Below are 27,490 nucleotides of genomic sequence, written 5' to 3' on the forward strand. Positions count from 1 at the left end.
GATGGGATCAATAGCAGAATAACTGAGGCAGAAGAACGGATAAGTGAGGTGGAAGATAAAATAGTGGAAATAACTGATGCAGAGAAAAATAAAGAAAAAAGAATGAAAAGAACAGAGGACAGTCTCAGAGACCTCTGGGACAACATTAAACGCACCAACATTCGAATTATAGGGGTTCCAGAAGAAGAAGAGAAAAAGAAAGGGACTGAGAAAATATTTGAAGAGATTATAGTTGAAAACTTCCCTAATATGGGAAAGGAAATACTTAATCAAGTCCAGGAGGCACAGAGAGTCCCATACAGAATAAATCCAAGAAGAAATACGCCAAGACACATATTAATCAAACTGTCAAAAATTAAACACAAAGAAATCATATTAAAAGCAGCAAGGGAAAAACAACAAATAACACACAAGGGAATCCCCATCAGGTTAACAGCTGATCTCTCAGCAGAAACTCTACAAGCCAGAAGGGAGTGGCAGGACATAATTAAAGTGATGAAGGAGAGAAACCTGCAACCAAGATTACTCTACCCAGCAAGGATCTCATTCAGATTTGATGGAGAAATTAAAACCTTTACAGACAAGCAAAAGCTGAGAGAGTTCAGCACCACCAAACCAGCTTTACAACAAATGCTAAAGGAACTTCTCTAGGCAAGAAACACAACAGAAGGACTATACCTACAATAACGAACCCAAAGCCATTAAGGAAATGGGAATAGGAACATACATATCAATAATTACCTTAAATGTAAATGGACTAAATGCTCCCACCAAAAGACACAGAGTGGCTGAATGGATACAAAAACAAGACCCATATATATGCTGTCTACAAGAGACCCACTTCAGACCTAGAGACACATACAGATTGAAAGTAAGGGGATGGAAAAAGATATTCCATGCAAATGGAAATCAAAAGAAAGCTGGAGTAGCAATTCTTATATCAGACAAAATAGACTTTAAAATAAAGACTATTAGAAGAGACAAAGAAGGACACTACATAACGATAAAGGGATCGATCCAAGAAGAAGATATAACAATTGTAAATATTTATGCACCCAACATAGGAGCACCTCAATACATAAGGCAAATACTAACAGCCATAAAAGGGGAAATCGACAGTAACACAATCATAGTAGGGGACTTTAACACCCCACTTTCACCAATGGACAGATCATCCAAAATGAAAATAAATAAGGAAACACAAGCTTTAAATGATACATTAAACAAGATGGACTTAATTGATATTTATAGGACATTCCACCCAAAAACAACAGAATACACATTTTTCTCAAGTGCTCATGGAACATTCTCCAGGATAGATCATATCTTGGGTCACAAATCAAGCCTTGGTAAATTTAAGAAAATTGAAATTGTATCAAGTATCTTTTCCGACCACAATGCTATGAGACTAGACATCAATTACAGGAAAAGATCTGTAAAAAATACAAACACATGGAGGCTAAACAATACACTACTCAATAATGAAGTGATCACTGAAGAAATCAAAGAGGAAATTAAGAAATACTTAGAAACAAATGACAATGGAGACACGACGACCCAAAACCTATGGGACGCAGCAAAAGCAGTTCTAAGGGGGAAGTTTATAGCAATACAATCCCACCTTAAGAAACAGGAAACATTTCGAGTAAACAACCTGACCCTGCACCTAAAGCAATTAGAGAAAGAAGAACAAAAAACCCCCAAAGTTAGCAGAAGGAAAGAAATCATAAAGATCAGATCAGAAATAAATGAAAAAGAAATGAAGGAAACGATAGCAAAGATCAACCAAACTAAAAGCTGGTTCTTTGAGAAGATAAACAAAATTGACAAACCATTAGCCAGACTCATCAAGAAAAGAAGGGAGAAGAATCAAATCAGTAGAATTAGAAATGAAAAAGGAGAAGTAACAACTGACACTGCAGAAATACAAAAGATCATGAGAGATTACTATAAGCAACTCTATGCCAATAAAATGGACAACCTGGAAGAAATGGACAAATTCTTAGAAATGCACAACCTACCAAGACTGACTCAGGAAGAAATAGAAAATATGAATAGACCAATCACAAGCACTGAAATTGAAACTGTGATTAAAAATCTTCCATCAAACAAAAGCCCAGGACCAGATGGCTTCACAGGCGAATTCTATCAAACATTTAGAGAAGAGCTAACACCCATCCTTCTCAAACTCTTCCAAACAATATCAGAGGAAGGAACACTCCCAAACTCATTCTACGAGGCCACCATCACCTTGATACCAAAACCAGGCAAGGATGTCACAAAGAAAGAAAACTACAGGCCAATATCACTGATGAACATAGATGCAAAAATCCTCAACAAAATACTAGCAAACAGAATCCAACAGCACATTAAAAGGATCATACACCATGATCAAGTGGGGTTTATTCCAGGAATGCAAGGATTCTTCAATATACGCAAATCAATCAATGTGATACACCATATTAACAAGTTGAAGGAGAAAAACCATATGATCATCTCAATAGATGCAGAGAAAGCTTTCGACAAAATTCAACACCCATTTATGATAAAAACCCTGCAGAAAGTAGGCATAGAGGGAACTTTCCTCAACATAATAAAGGCCATATATGACAAACCCACAGCCAACATTGTCCTCAATGGTGAAAAACTGAAACCATTTCCACTAAGATCAGGAACAAGACAAGGCTGCCCACTCTCACCACTCTTATTCAACCTAGTTTTGGAAGTTTTAGCCACAACAATCAGAGAAGAAAAGGAAATAAAAGGAATCCAAATTGGAAAAGAAGAAGTAAAGCTGTCACTGTTTGCAGATGACATGATACTATACATAGAGAATCCTAAAGATGCTACCAAAAAACTACTAGAGCTAATCAATGAATTTGGTAAAGTAGCAGGATACAAAATTAATGCACAGAAATCTCTGGCATTCCTGTACACTAATGATGAAAAATCTGAAAATGAAATCAAGAAAACACTCCCATTTACCATTGCAACAAAAAGAATAAAATATCTAGGAATAAACCTACCTAAGGAGACAAAAGACCTGTATGCAGAAAATTATAAGACACTGATGAAAGAAATTAAAGATGATATAAATAGATGGAGAGATATACCATGCTCCTGGATTGGAAGAATCAATATTGTGAAAATGACTCTACTACCCAAAGCAATCTACAGATTCAATGCAATCCCTATCAAACTACCACTGGCATTTTTCACAGAAGTAGAACAAAAAATTTCAAAATTTGTTTGGAAAAACAAAAGACCCCGAATAGCCAAAGCAATCTTGAGAACGAAAAACGGAGCTGGAGGAATCAGGCTGCCTGACTTCAGACTATACTACAAAGCTACAGTAATTAAGACAGTGTGGTACTGGCATAAAAAGAGAAAGATAGATCAGTGGATCAGGATAGAAAGCCCAGAGATAAACCCATGCACATATGGCCAACTTATCTTTGATAAAGGAGGCAGGAATGTACAGTGGAGAAAGGACAGCCTCTTCAATAAGTGGTGCTGGGAAAACTGGACAGGGACATGTAAAAGTATGAGATTAGATCATTCCCTAACACCATACACAAAAATAAGCTCAAAATGGATTAAAGACCTAAATGTAAGGCCAGAAACTATCAAACTCTTAGAGGAAAACATAGGTAGAACACTCTATGACATAAATCACAGCAAGATCCTTTTGGACCCACCTCCTAGAGAAATGGAACTAAAAACAAAGATAAACAAATGGGACCTAATGAAACTTCAAAGCTTTTGCACAGCAAAGGAAACCATAAACAAGACCAAAAGACAACCCTCAGAATGGGAGAAAATATTTGCAAATGAAGCAACTGACAAAGGATTAATCTCCAAAATTTATAAACAGCTCATGCAGCTCAATAGCAAAAAAACAAACAACCCAATCCAAAAATGGGCAGAAGACTTAAATAGGCATTTCTCCAAAGAAGATATACAGACTGCCAACAAACACATGAAAGAATGCTCAACATCATTAATCATTAGAGAAATGCAAATCAAAACTACAATGAGATATCATCTCACACCAGTCAGAATGGCCATCATCAAGAAATCTAGAAACAATAAATGCTGGAGAGGGTGTGGAGAAAAGGGAACACTCTTGCACTGCTGGTGGGAATGTGAATTGGTACAGCCACTATGGAGAACAGTATGGAGGTTCCTTAAAAAACTAAAAATAGAACTACCATATGACCCAGCAATCCCACTACTAGGCATATACCCTGAGAAAACCATAATTCAAAAAGAGACATGTACCAAAATGTTCATTGCAGCTCTATTCACAGTAGCCCGGAGCTGGAAACAACCTAAGTGTCCATCATCGGATGAATGGATAAAGAAGATGTGGCACATATATACAATGGAATATTACTCAGCCATAAAAAGAAACGAAACTGAGCTATTTGTAATGAGGTGGATAGACCTAGAGTCTGTCATACAGAGTGAAGTAAGTCAGAAAGAGAAAGACAAATACCGTATGCTAACACATATATATGGAATTTAAAAAAAAAAAAAATGTCATGAAGAACCTAGGGGTAAAACGGGAATAAAGACACAGACCTACTTGAGAATGGACTTGAGGATATGGGGAAGGGGAAGGGTAAGCTGTGACAAAGGGAAAGAGAGGCATGGACATATATACACTACCAAACGTAAGGTAGATAGATAGTGGGAAGCAGCCGCAGAGCACAGGGAGATCAGCTCGGTGCTTTGTGACCGCCTGGAGGGGTGGGATGGGGAGGGTGGGAGGGAGGGAGATGCATGAGGGAAGGGATGTGGGAACAGATGTATATGTATGACTGATTCACTTTGTTATAAAGCAGAAACTAATAAAAAAAAAAAAAAAAAAAAAAAAAAAATTTGAAACCTTTGCTTATAATTTCAAGGGAAGGACAGAAAATAAACAAAATAAGTAAAGCATATAGTATTAAAGTTGGGAAAATCAAGTAAATAGCCCAAAATCTACTTTGCCTGAGTTTCATTCAAACAAGTCACATTGAACATCTTCTATATAACAAAAATATGATAAATTTATAAGGAATTTAAGATATATGTTGAAGCTAAAACTATTTTTAACTCCTTTGAAAGTATTTTACTGACTTAAGAAAAAATATTTCAGAAAGTCCTGGGAACTTTAGCTGTGTCACACCTGGACATATTTTTAATGAAAGTGTGTATCTGAATGTGTAATGGAATATTTTGCAGCTTTCACAGTCATCCTTCTCAGAACAAACATCTGTCTTACTAATCAGGTGATATATGGTCTGACCGAGTGCTCATTTCCCATCTATAAGGGGCCAGCTTAAACGTTCTTTATTTCTTACCATAGATAGTAGAGAGGAATTTCTTTCCAAATACACTGTAGAAAGTCATTTCTATAGTAAGCTGAAGGAAACACTACGGGATTAATTAGTCAAAGAAAACAAAGGAAGAGATTGAGAAATCTGTCTCTCTGTATGTACATATGTATGTATTTATCTATCTATGTCTGTACTTCTGCCATCTATGAATCTGTTAAAAAAACCTGAATAAATAAAGTGTAAAATGGAAGCCTATTAAACTATAATTGCTATAAAACAATAGTTTCTCGTCCTCCAAAATTTATATTTAAAAATTGCTAAATGTATCTTTGTTCACTAAGCACTTTAATTAACAACTATAACATGGTGATTATATTATTCAACATTTAAATGCTTAATTTGCAATCTGGAATTGCAGGCATTCCCTGATAAAGACATATTTTCATTTGTTGCATTTGTATTTTTAGTAGAAGACAAAAATAAGAAGATACTTATATGGTAATATGATACTAGATCTATAAACAAAAGTTTTACTCTTTCTTTTTATTGCTCTTGAGATTTAAAACACAATAACAATCTATATTTATGCATTGAGCTATTGGATTTTTTCATGTTATGAGAGGTTTGAAATACTGTACCTGCCATCTACTGGAAGTCCATGGGAGGTACATTTCCCTACTATCAACTAAGGCCTCCAGAGAGCGAGTCTAAAAAATGCTATCAGTGCTTTTTGAGGAAATCATACCACAGGTTTGGAGGTCCTTTACTACTGTTAAAGAAAATTAAAGATAAAATAATCTCATTAATCGCTGGTGAAAGTACAGAAGGAACCCATATAAATTTGAGTAGGCACAATCACAAGAGAGATTCACCTCTGAAATGTCAAAAGTACTAAAAGGCCACGAGCAAAAAGATCTACAAATTTCCTTCCCAGCATTTTTATTAAAGGAAGTGCTCTGACCATAGAAATATGTTTATATAATTCCTAACTATTACAAATAGCTTTTAGGATCGAGGGAGTCAGGATTCTGAGACCTTTTCTAGTGACTTCTGTCTATTTCTGGGCTTCAGTGGGTTGTGTGAGTAGGGGTAAGAGTAAACAGGGGAGAAGACAGGATAAATTGACATCGTAGATGAAATGTCGAATTACTGCAAAGAATGAAACACCATAGTCAGTTGTTTAATTACATGCTTTGTGACTATATTTAATTCCTTCAATTATGCTCCAGCCCTACATGTAACCTAGACACTTACATGTTGGGATGCCTAGACTTTTCCTATTGAAATCATGTCAGTCTATTTTCTTACCCTCAATAATTTTAATATAATGTATCTAATGACCACTTTCTCCTGATTTATGGGAAAACCCCAGAAACTAAGAATTACCCTTTCGTTCAGTTTTTATGAATGTCTTTAAAAATTATAATTAAAAAAAACATAAAAACATAAAACCTTCCAGCTTTTAATCATTCTATACTTTTGGTGGCTAGAAGTAATTCTTATAAGTAATAAGCTCTAGAATTGCATGATCATAGATAGAGCTTGAGGGTTTCATACAGATTAACAGTGGCACCAAAAGGTAGAATAATTTAATTCAAGGGCATACAATTTAGTGGTAGAACTTAAACTATAATTCAGGCTGTTTCACTGTAGTCACTATTATTTCTACTACCTTGCACTGCCTCGAATGTAATTATAAAATTGATATTGGACTTGAAATTGAAACAGGGAGCTTGAGCTATTGTTGTGTGAGAGAAGGGAAGGAGGTGAGGAAGAATAAAGATATTTGCCAGATATGTCCTTGGCATTGTTCATTAGGCATGTTCATTTTTACTTTGAAATTCAAACAAGGCCCATGTCAAATTTTCAGACCTAAATTAGCCCCACTTTACTTAAATATATCAATAAGAACACATGAAGACAAGGAATTCAGAGTTAGAGAGTTTCAAAGACAAGCAGCACCCAGGCATTTCTAAGGCTAGGTGATAAAACAGTAGGACTTCTGTGTCTAGCAACATTACAGATTATTAGAGACCCTGAAAATCTTCAATAGCAAACACTTATAAGTATGAGATAATAACAAAACAAACATTGTTTGAAATGCATAGTCAAACTCACAGAGAAGTTGTAAAATCCCCAGGGGCTAAAAGCAAAGAGAAAATTGAAAACCAGATTAGTGAACTGATGCTGATAGTTTGGCAGCTTGAGAGGGTGGGGCATATTAGTCACTCTTGTTATTGAAAGGAATTTAATGAACATTATGGACCAAAAACCAAAGCACTGGAACTGCTTGAGTTGGGGAGTTAGACTAGCAAACCCTCCCCTCAAAGACACATATATAAGTCCAGGACACATGAAGGGCTATGTCCTCAGGGCAAGGGTAGCTAGGGAAAAAGTCATCTACTGGCAAAGTGAAATGAGAGAAACCTTGTTGAGGTGTCCTGGGACCTAGGTAGGAAAAAAACGTCTATAAAAAATTTGCATCCACAGAAAAAGCAAACAGCAGAATAAGACCCTGGGAGCTTTAGGTAATAAGACTGAAACACACTAAGAAAAATAAGTACGTTTAAACTGACTAAAATAAATAGAGGAAGGACTCAAAAGTCTAAGAAAGTAATACAATACTATCAACAATGCATATAATTGAACACTTTGCAGCAATTCAAAAAGATTAGGTATATCTATATATGCTGATATATAAAGATCTCCAAATTTTCTTATAAAAAAGCTAGTTACAAAAGCATCATATAGTATAAATCCATTGTTGTTTAAAAGAATTTAAAAGGCACTGTGTGTTTGCTTTAAGGATGTTCATTCTCTTTTTTATTTAAAAAAATTAATTGAAATATAGTTAATGTACAATATTATGTTAGTTTCAGGTGTATTACAGAGTGATTTGACATTTGCCTACATTATGAAATGATCATCACAATAAGTCTAGTAACCATCTGTCCCTGTACAAAGTTATTATAATATTATTGACCATATTCCTTATGCTGTATATTACATCCCTGTGGCTTATTTATTTTATAACTGGATGTTTGTACCTCTTAGTCCTGTTCCCTTATTTTGCTCCCAACCCACCTTCCTCCCCTCTGTAAACAACCCATTTGTTCTCTGTATTTATGAGTCTCTTTTCATACTGTTTGTTTTGTTTTTTTAGATTCCACATAAAAGTGAGATAATATGGTATTCGTCTTTATCTGACTTATTCGCTTAGCATAATATTCTCTATATCCATCCATGTTGTCGCAAATGGCAAAATCTCATTTTTTATGGCTGAGTAATATTCCACATATATATATTTATACATATATATACCACATCTTCTTTATCCATTCTTCTATTAATGGACATTTAGATTGCTTCCATATCTTGCCTATTGTAAATAATGCTGCGATGGACATTGCTTTGCATGTTATCTTTTGAATTAGTGTTTTTGTTTTCTTCAGATAGATACCCAGAAGTAAAATTGCTGAATCATATGACAGTCCTATTTTTAATTTTTTGAGGAACCTCCATACTTTTTTCCACAGTGGCTATACCAATTTACAATCCCACCAAAAGTGCATAAGAGTTCCCTTTTCTCCAACAAAGGATGTTCAGTTTCTTTATATCTGATTCCAGTTAACTGTTTTGTTTCCTATAATTTTAATACATAATGCAAGATTATTACTAATGAAAAAATTGGACCAGGCAAATTTGAAAAAAAATGAAAAATAACTTTTAGAAATAAAAAATTTAGTCACTGAAAATTTTTAAAAAGGGATTAGATATGGCTGAAGATAGAATTAGTGAATAGAAGGATAAATGTGAAGAAACACAGAGAGACCAAGGAAATGGAAAAATACAAAAAGAGAGGTTAAGAGACATGAGGTAAAATGAGAAAGTCACACATATATTCAAAAGTAATTTCAGGGGAGAATATAGAGAGAATGGTGAAAAGCCTATCTATTAAAAGAATGGCTGAGAATTTTCCAGAAGTTATAAAACACTCCAGTCCTCAGATTCAAGAAATCTTATAAATCCCAAGCAGTCTCTAAAGCAGCAAAGGCAAATAAATGATTTTTAAACCAAGCCAAGAGAAGAGGCAGACCAGAATCAACAATTAGACATAGATGTTTCTCAGTAGCAATATGAAAAAGGGAAGAAAGTAAATTACCCTCTTCGATGAGCTGAGAAAATTTTAAATTCTCATAAAAATGGATATTTTGTGCTCATTTAACATCATTTAAGAATGAGATCAAAATAGGCATTTCACAAATAAAAATGGATTGCATTTACTATCAATAGACTATCACTGAAGGAATTGCTAATGAATATTCTTCATGAAAAAGAATAGTGAATTGGTAAAGAAGGATTGAGATGAAAAAAGGGGAGGTGAGCAAATAAATTGGTAAAAAGTAGATAAATCTAAAAAAGTACTGACTTCATTAAATAACAAGAATAATAATGATTAATATGGGGAAGAAATGAACAAATTGAGATTTAAATACCCAACAAACATAACATACAAGTTGGAGTGGTAATACTTGGTATTAAAGATTGAGGCCTTTTTTGGGGGGGTGAAGTCTGGTGTGATGATTAATTTTATGTGTTAACTTGACTGTGCCACAGGGTACCCAGATACTTAGTCAACACTGTTCTGGATATTTCTATGAAGATAGTTCTGGATGAGATTAACATTTAAATCAGTAGACTGAGTGAAGCAGATTGCTCTCCCTAAAGTAGATGGGCCTCATTCAATCAGTTGAAGGCTGACTAGAACAAAAAGGCTGACCCTCCCATGAGTAAAAGAGTTCTTTTTGAGAGTTTGAGGACTGGGGTATTGGCTTTTTTTCTGTCTTTGGACTCAAACTGAAACATCAGCTCTTCTTGGGTCTCAAGCCTTCTGGGCTTTGGACTAGAACAACACCATCAGGCTCTCAGACCTTCAGACTGAGACTGAAACTAAACCACTGGTTCTCCTGAGCCTCCATCATGCTGATTATCCCTACGGATCTAAGATTTACCAACCTCCATAATCATGTGAGCTGATTCCTTATAATAAGTCTCTCTCATTCTCAATCTCTCTCTCTCTGTTCTCACTATCACTCTCACTCTAGTTCTAGCTGTACCTCTATCTCCATCTTTATCTCCCTCTCTATCTCTATCCTACTGGTTCTGTTTCTCTGGGGAACTCTAAAACAGATTTTACCAACAGTGATTCTAGAGGAATAGAATTATAAGAATGAGTTTTCTGAATTGGTTCTGGGGTTTCTGGAATTGGCTTTCTAATTTGATTAGGTTTAAAGATGCTAATGACTCCATTTCCAGTAGTAAAGAAAGCACTGATAGTTCATGATCAGGCAACTTCTGGCAACAGAGATAAGCAAAATATCACCACTGGAGACTCCTAAACAACCACTTACAAGAAGCAAGGATCTAAGTGTCTATGTACATGATACTTTTTTGTCAAACTAACAAGTATAAGGAGAGTAACTCATTGCTCCTAACACTGGTGGACAAAGTGGGAGAAGACAAGAATGAGCTCAGGGATTCACATTCCCAGTTCAAGAGCCACATAAATGACCTGAAAGCTCTATGTGTGCTCCTATAGCTGCAGGGCTGAAAATGCTGAAAATCAAAAGCAGAATCTCAACCTGCAGCTGGCTGAATTACAATGCATGTTGAACTCCCAGCCTGGTAAGGTGTCTACTATTAAAGGGCACTGACTGGGAAGGTACTGGGATCCTGAGAAGTGGAATGAGGACACATGAAAAGCCCTTGCTGAAGCTACAGACACTGAGCCCCTAAATTCTTTTTTTTTTTTTTTTTTTTTTTTTTGCGGTACGCGGGCCTCTCACTGCTGTGGCCTCTCCCGTTGTGGAGCACAGGCTCCGGACGCGCAGGCTCAGCGGCCATGGCTCACGGGCCCAGCCACTCCATGGCATGTGGAATCTTCCCAGACCAGGGCACGAACCCATGTCCCCTGCATCGGTAGGCGGACTCTCAACCACTGCGCCACCAGGGAAGCCCTGAGTCCCTAAATTCTGATGAATAATTTTACCAATGGAAGCAGCCTCTCTACTCACAATGGAAGAGGTCTTTTCATCCCCAGTGGAACCTCCAGTAGAAGGCAGCCTCTCCATCCCCATCTGAGGGAGATTAACCCTGCAATGTCTGATGAAAGAGTAATGGCCTACCCTGAGGCAGATGCCACGCAAGACAATGCTGATTGTCCTCCACTCCTCTGTGCTTCCAGACCTACAACCAGGCTAAAGACCCAATAGGTCCCTAAGGCCGAGGTAGAAAGTGTGACCCATGAGGATGTGCAATATATGCCAAAAAAAAAAAAAAAAAAGAACCTGAATTTTCCAATTTGTACAGACAGAAATTTGGAGAACATCTGTGGGAATGGATAATAAGGATGTGGGATAATGGTATCAGGAATAAAAAGTTGGATTAGGCCAAATTCATTAATATGGACTGACTAAGCAGTGATTCTGCATTTAATTTTGCATCTTGGGGAGTTAGAAAGGGATCTAACAATTTGGTTGGTTGATTGGCTAAAACATGGACCAAAAGGTGGCCCACAGTGAGCAAGTTGGAAATGCTGGACCGACCTTGCTTTACTGTAGAGGAAGGGATTCAAAGGCTTAGGGAGACTGAAATGTTAGAGTGGATTTGTCACTTAAGACCTACTCACCCACCATGGGATAGTCCAGAAGACACACTTTTTACCACAACTATGAGGAATCAATTTGTGAGGGGAGTCCCAACAGCCTTGAAGTGCTCTGTTGCCTGCTTATCTCTGTAAGCCAGACCTTACATTGGGAACTGCAGTCACTGAATTGGGAAACCTAAATGCAAGAGAGTAACTGAATCCCAGAGTGGCAGGGTCCAAATGGCACCACTCAACTGCCAAGAGAAAAGTGAGTATGGTTACTGCAGTGGACAGCAGAGTCAAAGCAGCAATTAGAATAGTCTGACTCAAGCTGTATTCACTAGCTGGTCATGGTATATACCTAAATGTGAACTAAATAGCAAGCCTACTAAATACTTACTTGATCTGTATAAGCAGAAAAATTCTATGTTAAGTGAATAAAAGTCTAACTTGAACATAAAAAGAGAGAGTCACAGCCCCTCAATCCGTTCCCAGACTTGAGCCAGTTTACAGACCTGGAACCCTTTAAATGCAAGGGAGGCCCTCTTAAGGAAAGACCCTGGTACACTGCCAGAAATTTATACTGCTAATCTGTATTTCAGTCCTCCTCCAAAGGGATCTATGGCCTTTTACTAGGATAACAGTATGTTGGGGAAAAGGAAATAATCAGACCTTTCTGGGACTACTGAACACTGGCTCTGAACTAACACTGATTCCAGGTGACCTAAAGCATCACTGTGGTCCACCAGTTATAGTAGGGGCTTATGGAGGTCACATGATCAATGTAATTTTAGCTCAGGTCTGACTCACAGTGGGGCCAGTGGGTCCCCAAATCCATCCTGTGGTTATTTCTCCAGTTGTAGAATGCATAATTTGAATAAGCATACTTAGCAGCTGAGAGATTTCCACTTTGATTCTCTGATCTGTGGTGAGAAGGCTATTATGGTGGGAAAGGCCAATTGGAAGCCATTAGAACTGCCTCTACCTAGGAAAATAGTAAACCAAAAGCAATACCACATTCCTGGAGAGAATGCAGAGATTAGTACCACTATCAATGACTCGAAAGATGCATGTGTGGTGATTCCCACCACATACCCATTCAACTTTCCTATTTGATCTGTGAAGAAGACAGGGATCTTGGAAAAGACAGTGGATTATTTTAGGTTTAACTGAATAATTACTAAAATTGAAATGGCTATATCAGTTGGGGTTTCATTGTTTGAACAAATTAATACATCCCTTGGTACCTGGTATATAGCTATTGATCTGGCAAATGCTTTTTCTGATACCTGTCAATAAAGACCACCAGAAGCAGTTTGCTTTCAGCTGGCAAGGCCAACAATACAACTTCTTTGTCCTGCCTTAGGGGTATATCAACTCTCCAATCCTATGTCATAATTTAGTTTTCAGGAATCTTGACTGCCTTTCCTTTCCACAAGAAATCACTCTGGTCTATTACACTGATAACATTATGTTGACTGGACCTAGTGAGGAAGAAATACAAACTGCTCTAGACTTATGGGTAAGACATTTGTGTGTCAGAGGGTGGGAAATAAATCTGACAAAAATTCAGGGACCTTCTACCTCAGTGAAATTTCTAGGGCTTCAGTACTGTAGGGCATGTTGAGATGTGCCTTCTAAGATTAAGGGTAAGTTATGGCACAACTGAAAAAGAGACACAATGCCTAGTGGGCCTCTTTGGAATTTAGAAGCAACATATTCCACATTGGCCCATTTACTGAGTGACCCGAAAAGTTGCTAGTAATCCTTGGATTAGGGAATGAAATGCTTGAGGAATTGCATAGGTGCACTTGCCTCCAACCTCCACAAAGCAACTGGGAAGCTCTGCAACTAGATAGCTCCAAATAAAATAGAAGGAAGAATTTTCAAAAGAAAATCAATGAATATGATCTATTCTACAATAGACAAATTAACGAAATCTGATGTTCTTCTGTCTTCTAGTGTCCAAGCTAGAAGTTATTTTCAGTAACCCCCTAAAACAACAGGCATTATGCATAGCAGTGGAATATTATTAGGGATCCTCCATTTATCTGACTCATAGCCAGAATTTTTCATGGATATCTAAGTCAGATATGAAACACACAAACCATTAAAGAATATAAAAATAAAGATTCAGGTACTGTTTGAAAAGATTGAAAGATAAACAGAAAACTAGGGATAAGGTAACATATATGTAAGACAATGGATTAATCATCCTAACATAAAGATAACTTAGAAATCATTAAGATAAACATCCCTATGGAATAAGGTCATGAAGAGATTATCAATAAAACACACATATCTGATAAGTATGTGAAAAGTATTTATGCTCACTAATGATAAAAAAAAATTCTACCATTGATGCAGTCCAAACAGGTCAGACTCCTAGGGTCACATAGAAGGGTGGGAAAATGAGGAATGAATCCAAAGGAGCAAACAGGAAATATCCCACATGGGAAGCTTTACTAACTAAAGTCTCTGAGATTTTCCAATAAGACATCTATACATCTGCACAGAGGAAAAATGAAGAAAATTTGCAAACCTTTGTTTAGAACTGTTTGTTCCTTTTGATATGTATGCCTAAACTATTTTGGAAGAGGCAGGAACCATTGTTTCCTAAATAAATCAAAAGAAAAGCTCAAGGGATTTCCCCATTGGAAAAAGCCTAATGGAATTTTACCATCAGAAGAAATTGTAAAAAAACAATTTACCTTAGAGGATTTCCTCTATGCTGCAGGAGTATGGTATAGTCCTTCCATCACAGAGTGAGCAACTGGTAGCTCCTGAGACCAGCATAATTTGATCAGTTGAATTTCGCCACCTTCAGGTATAGAGCTAAAAATGAAGAAAAACACCTTATTATTACTTGGAAATTACATTCAATTGAGAATTACATACATTGAAACTAGTGATCAGCCACAGTAAGTATCTTGAATTTTTTTTCTAATTAAGATGAAAAGATTCAAAGCATAGTCTACCCCAGATTTGGCAAATCCTACAATAATGACTATTTACTCATTTGCTCAGTTGTTTGTTCAGTTCATTCAATATGCTTTTACGTAGTCTGTGTCAGGAATTGTTTTAGATGATAGAGACCCAGAGACAAATTCCTCCTGGAGCTCATAGTTAGCAATGAAGATAAATGCGAAGTATTAAATGATATGATAGGGACTTTCCTGGTGGTACAGTGGTTAAGAATCCACCTGCCAATGCAAGCAACACAGGTTCGAGCCCTGGTCCGGGAAGATCCTACATGCCACGGAGCAACTAAGCCCATGCGCCACAACTACTAAGCCTGTGCTCTAGAGCCCGTGCTCTGCAACAAGAGAAGCCACTGCAATGGGAAGCCCGTGTACCACAACGAAGAGTAGCCCCTGCTTGTTGCAACTAAAGAAAGCCTGCACTCAGCAACAAAGACCCAACGCAGCCCAAAAATGAATAAATAAAAATAAATGATATGATAGGAGGTATTTGATACAAAGTGAAAGGAGTATGAGAACACAGAAGAGAATTTCTGAGGGTGGGTTTCTTAAAAGCAGAGCCTAAGAGACAAGGATTCTTGTGCAAGTGATTTATTGAGGCAATGTGTTCAAGTGAAACCTAACATACAGTGAGGGCAGCAAGAATATAGACAAAGATGTAAGTTCAGTAGTTCAGCTTCAGTCTGATTCTTCAAGAAGCTCTGGGTCAGGAACAGCATCATAAAGTTGTCCCACCTTGAGATAAAGGCCCAGACCTTATATCAATAAACCACAGTCTCCAGGATGGCCCTGGGGAGAAGGCATATGCTCCTAGGCATTTCCAAATGGGCAGGCTTCTGTCGACTGACCGGGGACAACTCTCAGGCATATCCCTAAAGGCTGTTAACTGTCATCACTCACAGCAAGTAGGGGATGGGTGCACTGGCCCAGGAAATAGAATCTGTGTCTACTGCATTCCACTATTTACATCATTCAGCCCCACTTGCTTCTCACATTAAATTAGTATCATGATGGCACAACTTCTCCAAGATTTGAGTTGTTCAAAATTTCTGGAGAAACTTACATGAGGAGGGTTAGTGAGACAAACTACAGTCCCCACAGCACTAGTACTCACCATCCCCCTTCTCTACCCACCCATTCTAGAGTCCTCTCTGCCTTGGATAACACTTTTTAAAATTATTTTTATAAATAATTTTATTTATTTATTTATTTATTTATTTTAGTTTTGGCTGCATTGGGTCTTCATCACTGCACGCGGGCTTTCTCTAGTTGTGGCGAGCGGGGGCTACTCTTCGTTGCAGTGGACGGGCTTCGCATTGCGGTGGCTTCTCGTTGCGGAGCACAGGCTCTAGGCGTTCAGGCGTCAGTAGTTGTGGCGCACGGGCTTAGTTGCTCCATGGCATGTGGGATCTTCCCGGATCAGGGCTCAAACCCATGTCCCCTGCATTGGTAGGCGGCTTTTTAAAAATTAATTAATTAATTAATTAATTTTTGGCTGTGTTGGGTCTTCGTTGTTGCACATGGGCTTTCTCTAGTTGCGGCAAGTGGGGGCTGCTCTTCATTGTGGTGCATGGACTTCACATTACAGTGGCTTCTCTTGTTGCAGAGCGTGGGCTCTAGGCGTTCAGGCTTCAGTAATTGTGGCACGTGGGCTCAGTAGCTGTGGCTCATGGGCTCTAGAGCACAGACTCAGCAGTTGCGGCATGCTGGCTTAGCTGCTCCGCGGCATGTGGGATCTTCCCGGACCAGGGCTCGAACCCCTGTACCCTGAATTGGCAGGCAGATTCTTAACCACTGCACCACCAGGGAAATCCCTGGATAACACTTTTGTTGATTCAGGTAGCTTTCCTGGTAAGGTGACCCAGACTGTCATCCCTGACAGATCTGAATCTCTGGTTACCTTGACCATTCTAGGTCATGGTTGCTATATTAACCCACTTACCATTTACACATTCACTATTAAAATGGTGCATAGGAATACCAAGAGATGACTCATGGAGTCACTTGTGTGCCAAAAATATGCCTCCCTACCCCACGATGCAACGAGTTTTACTTCCTGCTTATCAGAGTTCAAGTACCTTTGCCAGTATGGTAATTTCCTTTTTTTTCTGCTGGTCTATTGGTATAAGGAGCTTAGAATGACCAGTGGCAGCTGCAGCTTTAATTTCAGTGGAAAACTTAAGGAGTATTCCTCTTCTTGAGGCCTCTAGACACACAGAGCCTAAATATGTGGGGTTGGGAAGGACAAATTCTCCAAATGGGTTCCTTCAGTTATAGGTGTTGGCTGACTCCCACTTCCATGCCTTGATCACCAGATCCATATACTCTACCTGTTGGAGACATAACACCATGTTACGGGGTGTCATCTTCAAGCCTCAGCTGTACTTTCAAGAGGCCATTCCAACACTCTGTCAGGCTGGCCTCTTCTGAATGGTATAGTATGTGGTAGGAACAGTACACCTCATTTGCCATAAAGTGGGTCTTGCTTCATGGCAATATTATACTGGATTTCATGCTGGTAGATCAGACCTTTGAATCTTGGTACTGGCTGAGGCACCATGAATAGGAAATGCAAACTCATATCCAGAATACGAGTTAATGACAATCAGATTAAATGGTTTCTCTTTCTAGGGTGGAAAGGGTCCAATTTTATCAGTTTGCTTAAATTGATTGGAGGCTAAGTGCTGGTCTTTGTGGCTGACAGGTCAGACAGTCAGCCATGGTAGTAGCCAGATGAACCATATTGAGAAGGGAGCCCATTCAATTGGTCCCATCCCTATCAAGGCTCTGACTGGTATCACAGACTCATCAAGCCTATGAATTCAGCTTTCTTTGAATTTCTGCCACTCTTACAGTTAAGACCTGTGACTGGTTGTCAGATCTGCCTGCACTTTGGCAACAAGAGGTATGGGCCTCTTTAATTGCAGCCAAGGAAGTATGTTTTACTTTAAATTGGAGACTGAGTCTGAGCCTGTCATTTTCTCTCTTTAAGGCATTAGTAGCACTTAGCAACAGCTCCCAAATACCTCAGTCTTTACAGTTATTATTTTCCCTGAAATTCTTAAGCCTCAGGACCACTACACAAGCTATGTCCACCTGCATCCCATCCAAAATCACCAGAGGTGAAAATCTCAGCAGCTGTACTGCTATAGCAGGTCAGGAATCAGTACGTTACTAATCAAGAGTAATGAAGTCTTTGTTGCCATCTGGCTGGTGAATGATCTGAGCCCAGCCTCCCATCCTTAGAGACTGCTTTCTAGGATTATTCCTGGTACCAACTATCTTGGGTTGGGTTTTCTAAAATCAGAGCCAGAGACAGGGATTCTAGTGTAAATGATTTAATGAAGGAGTTCTCTTAGAAGAAACTTTAAGTTAGTGAGGAAAGCAGAATAGGGCAGAGGATGAAGGTAGACGGAGATACAGCAGAAGTCTAGCCTCAGCGATCCCCTGGTGAACTCTCCAGCATGAAGGGCACACCGAGTTGTCCCACCTTGAGGCAAGAGGGCAGACTTTTGTCTCCCCATATCACCAGCTCTGGGACAGAGAGCAACATTTCAGATGCTTCTGAGTGAGGAGGCTCCTGTTGGTGGGAGGCAATCATTGTACGTGAGCTGCTGAAAGGGATCTGGGCCCTGCACCAGCAGCTCTCCTACAGGAGGAATGAGAAACTCTTCGCTGAGGAATTAGAAAAGATTTTGTCATGAAGATTACACTTGGCTTGTTAGGAAGAGAAAAGAGGTAATTAGGCTGAGAACGGAGTAGCCAAGTTAGGGAGTGAACAGTAATTTAGGCAACAAGATCACTGACTTCAAATCTGGAGGAGATTTGTGGTCAGAATCGTATATATCTGATTTCAACAATTTTCTGAACTCAGTGGAAGCTCATCAATAGGCTAGGTGTTAACTTTTATTTAGTTCCTTTTCTTTTCTTTCTTTCTTTCCCTTTTCCTTTTTTTCTTTTGGATAATTTTCTTTAAGCTATAAGCTGCCAATACTTCCTGGCAGTAGTATTACTGAATATAGCTGGTTAATGAGGTATACTGGGGTTAGTGTACAACATTTACACTAATTAACGTATTTCAACATCTAACTAGAGTAATAATAGACACCTTATAGAAAGGCTGTATACGTTGGCAGATGTTAAAAAAGAAAAACTGTGTATGAGAGGTAATCTTGCCAGAGGCTCCAGAATTTCTGAAACAATGTAGTAAACAAAGGTTTACATTTAAAGTAAAATGGTACAGATTTTGGTTTGCTTACGTTGGTTGTCATGGCACTGGAGCCCCCTCAGTCTAATGCCTCCTTGCTTAACTAAACAGAAAACAGGAGTTGGGGCAGAAGACTGTGCTCCAGGAAAGCAGAAACTGACTCTGGGGTCATGTGGCTGACAGGGTAGTGGTGCTCTGGCCGGGTGTCAGGCCTGAGCCACTGAGGTGGGAGAACCAAGTTCAGGACATTGGACCACCAGAGACCTCCCTGCCCCACGTAATATCAGTTGGCAAGAGCTCTCCCAGAGATCTCTGTCTCAACGCTAAGACCCAGCTCCACTCAATGACCAGCAAACTCCAGTGCTGGACACCCTATGCCAAACAACTAGCAAGACAGGAACACAACCCCACCCATTAGCAGAGAGGCTGCCTAAAATCATATTAAGTTCACAGACACCCCAAAACACACCACTGGACATGGTCCTGCCCACCAGAAAGACAAGATCCAGCCTCATCCACCAGAACGCAGGTACAAGTACCCTCCACCAGGAAGCCTACACAACCCACTGAACCAACCATACCCACAGGGGGAAGACACCAAAAACAGTGGGAACTACAAACCTGCAGCCTGCAAAAAGGAGACCCCAAACACAGTAAGTTCAGCAAAATGAGAAGACAGAGAAACACACAGCAGATGAAGGAGCAAGGTAAAAACCCACCAGACCTAACAAATGAAGAGGAAATAGGCAGTCTACCTGAAAATGAATTCAGAATAATGATAGTAAAGATGATCCAATATCTTGGAAATAGAATAGAGAAAATACAAGAAACGTTTAACAATGACCTAGAAGAACTAAGGAGCAAACAATGATGAACAACACAATAAATGAAATGAAAAATTCTCTAGAAGGAATCAATAGCAGAATAACTGAGGCAGAAGAACAGATAAGTGACCTGGAAGATAAAATACTGGAAATAACTACTGCAGAGCAGGATAAAGAAAAAAGAATGAAAACAATGGAGGACAGTCTCAGAGACCTCTGGGACAACATTAAATGCACCAACATTCAAATTATAGGGGTCCCAGAAGAAGAAGAGAATAAGAAAGGCACTGCAAAAATATTTGAAGAGATTATAGTTGAAAACTTCCCTAATATGGGAAAGGAAATAGTCAATCAAGTCCAGGAAGAACAGAGAGTCCCATACAGCATAAATCCAAGGAGAAACACGCCAAGACACATATTAATCAAACTATCAAAAATTAAATACAAAGAAAAAATATTAAAAGCAGCAAGGGAAAAGCAACAAATAACATAAAAGGGTATCCCTACAAGGTTAACAGCTGATCTTTCAGCAGAAATTCTGCAAGGCAGAAGGTAGTGGCAGGACATATTTAAAGTGATGAAAGGGAAGAACCTACAACCAAGATTGCTCTACCCAGCAAGGACGTCATTCAGATTCGATGGAGAAATTAAAACCTTTACAGACAAGCAAAAGCTCAGCACCACCAAACCAGCTTTACGACAAATGATAAAGGAACTTCTCTAGGCAAGAAACACAAGAGAAGGAAAAGACCTACAATAACAAACACAAAACAATTAAGAAAACGGTAATAGGAACATACATATTGATAATTACCTTAAATGTAAATGGATTAAATGCTCCAACCAAAAGACATAGACTGGCTGAATGGATACAAAAACAAGACCCATCTAGATGTTGTCTACAAGAGACCCAATTTAGACCTAGGGACACATACAGACTGAAAGTGAGGAGATGGAAAAAGATATTCCATGCAAATGGAAATCAAAAGAAAGCTGGAGTAGCATCTCTCATATCAGACTTTAAAATAAAGACTATTACAAGAGACAAAGAAGAACACTACATAATGATCAAGGGATCAATCCAAGAAGAAGACACAGACATAGTGAATGGACGTGAGGACATAGTGAGGGTGAATGGTAAGGTAATACAAAGTGGGAGAGTGGAATTGACATATATACACTACCAAATGTAAAATAGATATCTAGTGGGAAGCAGCCACATAGCACAGAGAGATCAGCTGGTGTTTTGTGACCACCTAGAGGGGTGGGATAGGGAGGGTGGGAAGGAGATGCAAGAGGGAGGGGATATGGGGATATATGTGTATGTATAGATGATTCACTTTGTTATACAGCAGCAAGTAATACAACAGTGCAAAGCAATTATACTCCAATAAAGATGTTAATAAAGAAAGAAAGAAAGAAAGAAAGAAAGAAAGAAAGAAAGAAAGAAAGAAAGAAAGAAAGAAAGAAAGTAAAATGGTAGAAGAATGGCCCAAGTGATTTAGAAAAAGAGGAGACTGGAGAATTTTGGATTTCCTAATTTATTACTTGCAAGATATAAGATGTAAAAAAACCCCACAAAATTAACATTTGATCAATAGCATTATATTTTGAAATCTCTATATTTGGGACTCATAATTTGAGTAAAAATGCTGTCTTTCATATCGATGTTTGGATAATCACCAACACTCAGTTGAGTCACAAACTACTAGAAAAAGGTTCAGGGAAGCAAAGACTCAAGGCTAGGTGTTTGGGGGTGAATTTGGGTGAGTGTGCATATTTGTATGCCTGTGTGTAAAATGAGAGAGAGAGACTTTTTGTATATGTGTCATTTCAAAACCAAATATAAATAAGTTAAATTTTGAACTGTGCGTACCTCTGGTGTAGTGTATAGGCAATCAAGATTTACACCACAATAAGGCCAGCACTGGAGAAAAGACTTTCTTTAGAATATACCAACCTGGAACTAGTGTTATGCAGTCAGGAGCTTTGGTTATTAAATGAAATCAAAAGCACATCAGGCCTATCAGCATCTTAAAAACCATTAGTGTTTCATTTAAAGAGAGTGCCTTGTTTCTGAAATATTCATAGCTGGAATCCACCACCACTGCTGAGATTTACATCTCCTCTCTCCCCATTATGCTTACTGAATCTCTTTACTTGCTATTGTAGGAAAAATATTCAAAGATTTATAGGCAGCAAAGAGAAGGCAGCAAATTATGACATCCATTATTGGCATCTGCTCTTGTCTGTATCCCCAGGAAATGCAAATACAAATGAATTCCAATTTTCTACTACAACTGAGTTGCAAAGGGAACTGTTATATGCAGATGAGGCAACTTCTATTTGGACAGAGATAAAATGGAAGAAATTTCAGTCTACTACACTTGGCATACCATTTGCATAACTCTGAGAAAACTGTCACAAAGGGATAATAAAAAATCATAAGGCTCTTAAAGAACCACATACAATGCCTATAACTAGGCTGCTTATAAGAGAAACAGACACAGCTTTAAGCTGTAGGGGCTGGTGCAAGATCCAAAAACAAAAGGGTGATTAAAAATAGATGCTTCTATATTCACTAGTAAAAGTGATCCCTGTTCTCATGTTTGGCAAAAGGATTTTACACTAGGTTTGAAAATAACTTATAATCCAGTATGCAGTAAAGACAGCCCTCACATTACCAATTTTTTAAAATTCTTTTGGCATAAGTCATTGTTTTTCCTGGAGGAATGACTATGACAACATTTCCCATTATGTTGTAGGCTCTTTGAAAGCAAGGAACTCTTGTATCCACTGATGTCCTGTATCCTCGGTGTCTAAAATAGAGTTTTGAACATAATAGCATCTCAAAATAAAATGTTCAGTGATAGGAATGTACAGAATCACTGTAGGACAGTAGTGGGACTTAGGAGATCAATGTTCTAGTCTAGCCTTTGTCTCTGAGAATTTGGCCAGGTTTCCCTATTTCTATGGTCCTCAGCTACCACCTCTGAAAAAAAAGGAGACGATAATATGATAATACCCATCTTATTTGGCTTGGTAAAGAATTAAATGAAGTATCATGCCTAGTGTCCAGTATAACATCTGGCACAGATCTGTCTCTGAAGACGTGGGTCCTTTTTTCTGACCTCCTACAACTCTCCAACATGCCTCAGCTTGAGGATTAGGAAGGTCAGCAGTTTCTGACCATCTTAGACCCCACACACATGGCTCATGTTACCTGGATATTCTCTGTCTGCTCTTATCTTTAATACTCCACCTGCCTCAAAATTGCTTTCCAGCATTTACTAAAACTGGCTTTTGACTCTCAATTTCCCTCTTCCCCAAGCCCTGACATCATGCCATACATGCTTTTCTTGTCTATCTTGCCTCCCCCATTGGGTCATGATTTGCCTCAACTTTTCAGGGTGCCACACTCTTCCAAGGCACCTGCTGACTTTTCCCTCCTCTCTGTCCATCTAAATTTGACTGCCTTTATCCATTTCCCAACAAAACTGCTCCAGGTAACACAATTAGAACATGAATGACCATGATGAGCTCTCTAACTTTACATCCTTCAAAGCTTGGCATACAAAGCTTTCTCAATTTCTGCCCCATGATTAATCACTTCCCTGGATGACTGACAGTGGGAACATTCATTTCCTTCAGAAAAACACTACTTCCACCTACTGGGTGTCATCTTGTCCAGGTGAACACCACACCCAATTGTTTTAATCACCTCCTATTCAGAACCCTGTTGGTGAGGGAGGGATTCCTGCCCTGGCGTTGTGAGGATGGCCCCAAAGGTCCCATGATACTCATGATACTCACAGCTCAGGAGAGGAGGACACCATATGCCAGGCCAGGCTACATGGGCTTGTGCTTGGGAGCAGAGTGAACTACCAAGGGGCAGTGGGAGGTGGCGTTATAGTACCAAGAGGGTAGGTGCCCCTGGTTCCCAGGGGATTGGCTTGCTGGGATAATTCTATGGGATGACAGGGAACTGAAACCCACTACTCAGGGATAAGCAGGAACTGCACCTGGTCCCCATGATAAGGAGGGCTGTTTGGCTAGGGGGTCTTACCTCTGAGAGTAGAGTGGGAGTGGGGGAAGCTTGTGATTAAGGTATTTGAGGCCCTTCTTATTTTACCAGATGTCAAGGCAGCACATGATACTGAGCCTTAATTTTAGGCTTTATCCCACACCAACTCACATCTCACCTCTCAATTCCTTTAATTCCTAACTCCAAGAACTTTCACTTCTGTTCTATGATGGTAGGGCTTACACTTCCAGTCTAATGCTCAGAATCATAATTTCCAACCTCCCAATTCTTATTATCCTTAGAGTTCTATCTTATTGTTCTACATACCCTCCCTGAAAAAACCCAACTCTGAATCTACTGTATACCCTGCTGAGAACTATGGGAGAAAACCCACAAAGTGGATGAGATTTTTGCTGTTATATTTTCATAGTCTTTAATCTCAGAGCCTTGTTCTCTCAATTTGCAGAGAAGCTGCTCCACATTTCACTGTTATTCTCAAGGCCCTACTCAACCTTTCCCCAGTCAGGCTTATCAAAGCACCTGAGATAAGAATTCTATCTACACTGCCATCCAACCTTAAGCCTCAGAGGAAGGGCCATTTCTCTTGCTTCCCATGCCCAAATGCATAACTGTGTTCTGAATCCCTTTCTCTCTCTTCTTGACAGCCTCATTCCATCAACTTTCTCTTCTCCTCTTTATCCTCAATCTTCCTGTCTCAGTTGTTCTTTTTCCTTAGCATATAAACACGCTCAAGTCTCTTCTACCTAACAAATCCCGCCTTTGGCCCTTTAACTATTACTACATCTCTTCATCCCCTCACAGCCAAGCTGCTTTAAAGAGAAGAATAGAATTTAAATATCCTTCAGCCCCAAAAAAGGAACCCTCCTACACTGTTGGTGGGAATGTAAATCGGTGCAGCCACTATGGAGAACAATATGGAGGTTCCTTAAAAACTAAAAATAGAGTTACCATATGATCCAGCAATCCCACTCCTGGGCATATATCCAGAGAAAACTCTAATTTGAAAAGATACATGACTCCAATGTTCATTGCAGCACAACTTACAGAGGAGTGGATAAAGAAGATGTGGAGATATGTATGTATATATATATATATATATATATATATATACACACACACACACACACACATATATATAATAGAATATTAATCAGCCATAAAAAGAAACAAAATAATGCCATTTGCAGCAACATGGATGGACCTAGAAATTATACTAAGTGAAGTAAGCCAGACAAAGACAAATATGATATGATACAGCTTATATGTGGAATCTAAAAAGAATGATACAAATGAACTTATTTACAAAACAGAAATAGACTCACAGACACAGAAAACAAACTTATGGTTACCAAAGAGGATAGCAAGGGGTAGGGGAGGCATAAATTAAGAGTTTGGTATTAACATATACACTACATATACTATACATAAAACAGATAATCAACAAGGACCTACTATATAGCATAGGGAACTATACTCAGTATTTTGTAATAACCTATAAGGAAAAGAATCTGAAAAAGAATATATATACACACACACACACACACACATACACACAGACACATACACATATATAACTGAATTACTTTGCTGTACACCTGAAACTAACACAACATTGTAAATCAACTATATTTCAATAAAAATAAATAAATACATAATTAAGTATCTTCCAGCCCCACTCCCTCCCAGTGAATTGCAGCAACACATCTGTCAACACACATCAATAAACTGGCTCTCATCAAACCTAGTGTAGGCCTTTCAGTTCTAATCCTCCTGGGGCCCTCTAGAACATGGGACACTGTCAACTCCTCACCCCCGACACACAAGCTTCTAGAACACCTCTCTTCTAACTCTCCGACCTCTTGTTTTTAGTCATCTGTGCGTCGGCTCCCCATCCGCTGCCTGCCCTGAATTTTGGAGCTACTCAGGGTTCAATTCTCAGCCATATTCCTTAGGTCATCTTATCCATGCTCCATGAATGCTGACTCTCAAAGCAATATGTCTAACCCAGAAGCTTTCCCTGAGCTCCAGATCTCTCATTTTAACTGGCTGCTAATTATCAACAACTGCTTCAGACTCTGCACACATTAAACTCATCACTTTTCTCATACGTTCACTTTCCACTTCATCCCTCAAATATGTCTCTACTTCAGCCATCCCCAACCTTTCTGGCACCAGGAACCGGTTTCATGGAAGACAATTTTTCCACAGACAGGGGAGAGGGGAATGGTTCAGGCCGTAATGTGAGTGACGGGGAGCGATGGGGAGCGGCAGATGAAGCCTCGCTCCCTCACCCGCCCCTCACCTCCTGCTGTGCGGCCCGGCTCCTAACGGACCGCCAGCGGTCCACGGCCCAGGGGGTTGGGGACCACTGCTCTACTTCATTTTACATCCCTGTTTTGGTTTTTATCCTCCTATCACCAAATCCAAAATCCCGAGTAACATCCAGAGCTCCTCCTACCTGCTCTGTCCCCTGTTTTTACATCTGTATTCTTCTACCTCAGTGTGGACTCTTACGATAGTTTCCTAGCATCCTCCAGTAAAGGGTCTTTAGTCCTCCAAAGAGTTTGGGATGTATACTGTAGTCAATGGTTTCCAAATCTGATTTACCCAGAGAGCCTGAGGAAGATTATTTAAAAATACAGGTTTGTTATTTGTACACCTATCCACCCTCACTCCCACCATAAACATACTGAGTCAGAAAGGGGCAGAAATAATCCATGTTTTTAAAATTTCCCAGGTGATTATCAAACAAACCATTGTCTGATAAACACTAGGCACACAATGATGTTGTATAAAATATTGTGCTTCAGAAAGACAGTTCTGGAAGCAGTGTGCAGGATGTACTAGAGGCTGATTAAATGCTGCCCAGATGTTTTCCTGCAGATAAAAATGTTAAAGGTTCTAGTTATAGCCACAACTGCATGCACAGATAGTGGTTCCTGTCAATAGTAAGTCTACCTATATTCCTGTCTATCTATCATTATCACCTATCAATCTCTTCTAGCTATAAAATAGATTATTAACATCTGTGCTGACTGCCTACAGTGACCAAGAAACTTGGAAATATTAATTAACTTTTGTAAAATCACACAGTAACTCAGGAATATAAACAAACATCAGATTTTTATGATCTTCTGTCTCCTTTTCTTATACAGTTCTCCCTCAGCCAGTAAACTGTCCAGAGATGGGTTATCATTGTATCTTCTTTAAATAAAGCTTTCCAGTGGCTTTTGGAATTAACCAACACCTCATTCCCTCCTTATGAACGTGTTCAGGCAATCATACCCACTCTGGAGCCCAAATCCTCTGAAGAAGGTTCAAATCTGAGAAGTGAATACATTTTATCTAAGCAGAGCCTGTCAGAACATTTTTAATAAAAACCTGGCCCAATTTCAGAGCTTTCTTTTCATTAGGGCAGGTCTGAAAGCAAAGGCCTTGAAAGTGGTTAGAAAAACATAGTGTA

The sequence above is a fragment of the Hyperoodon ampullatus genome (assembly GCF_949752795.1).
Source record: "Hyperoodon ampullatus genome assembly, chromosome: 3".
NCBI lineage: Eukaryota > Metazoa > Chordata > Mammalia > Artiodactyla > Ziphiidae > Hyperoodon > Hyperoodon ampullatus.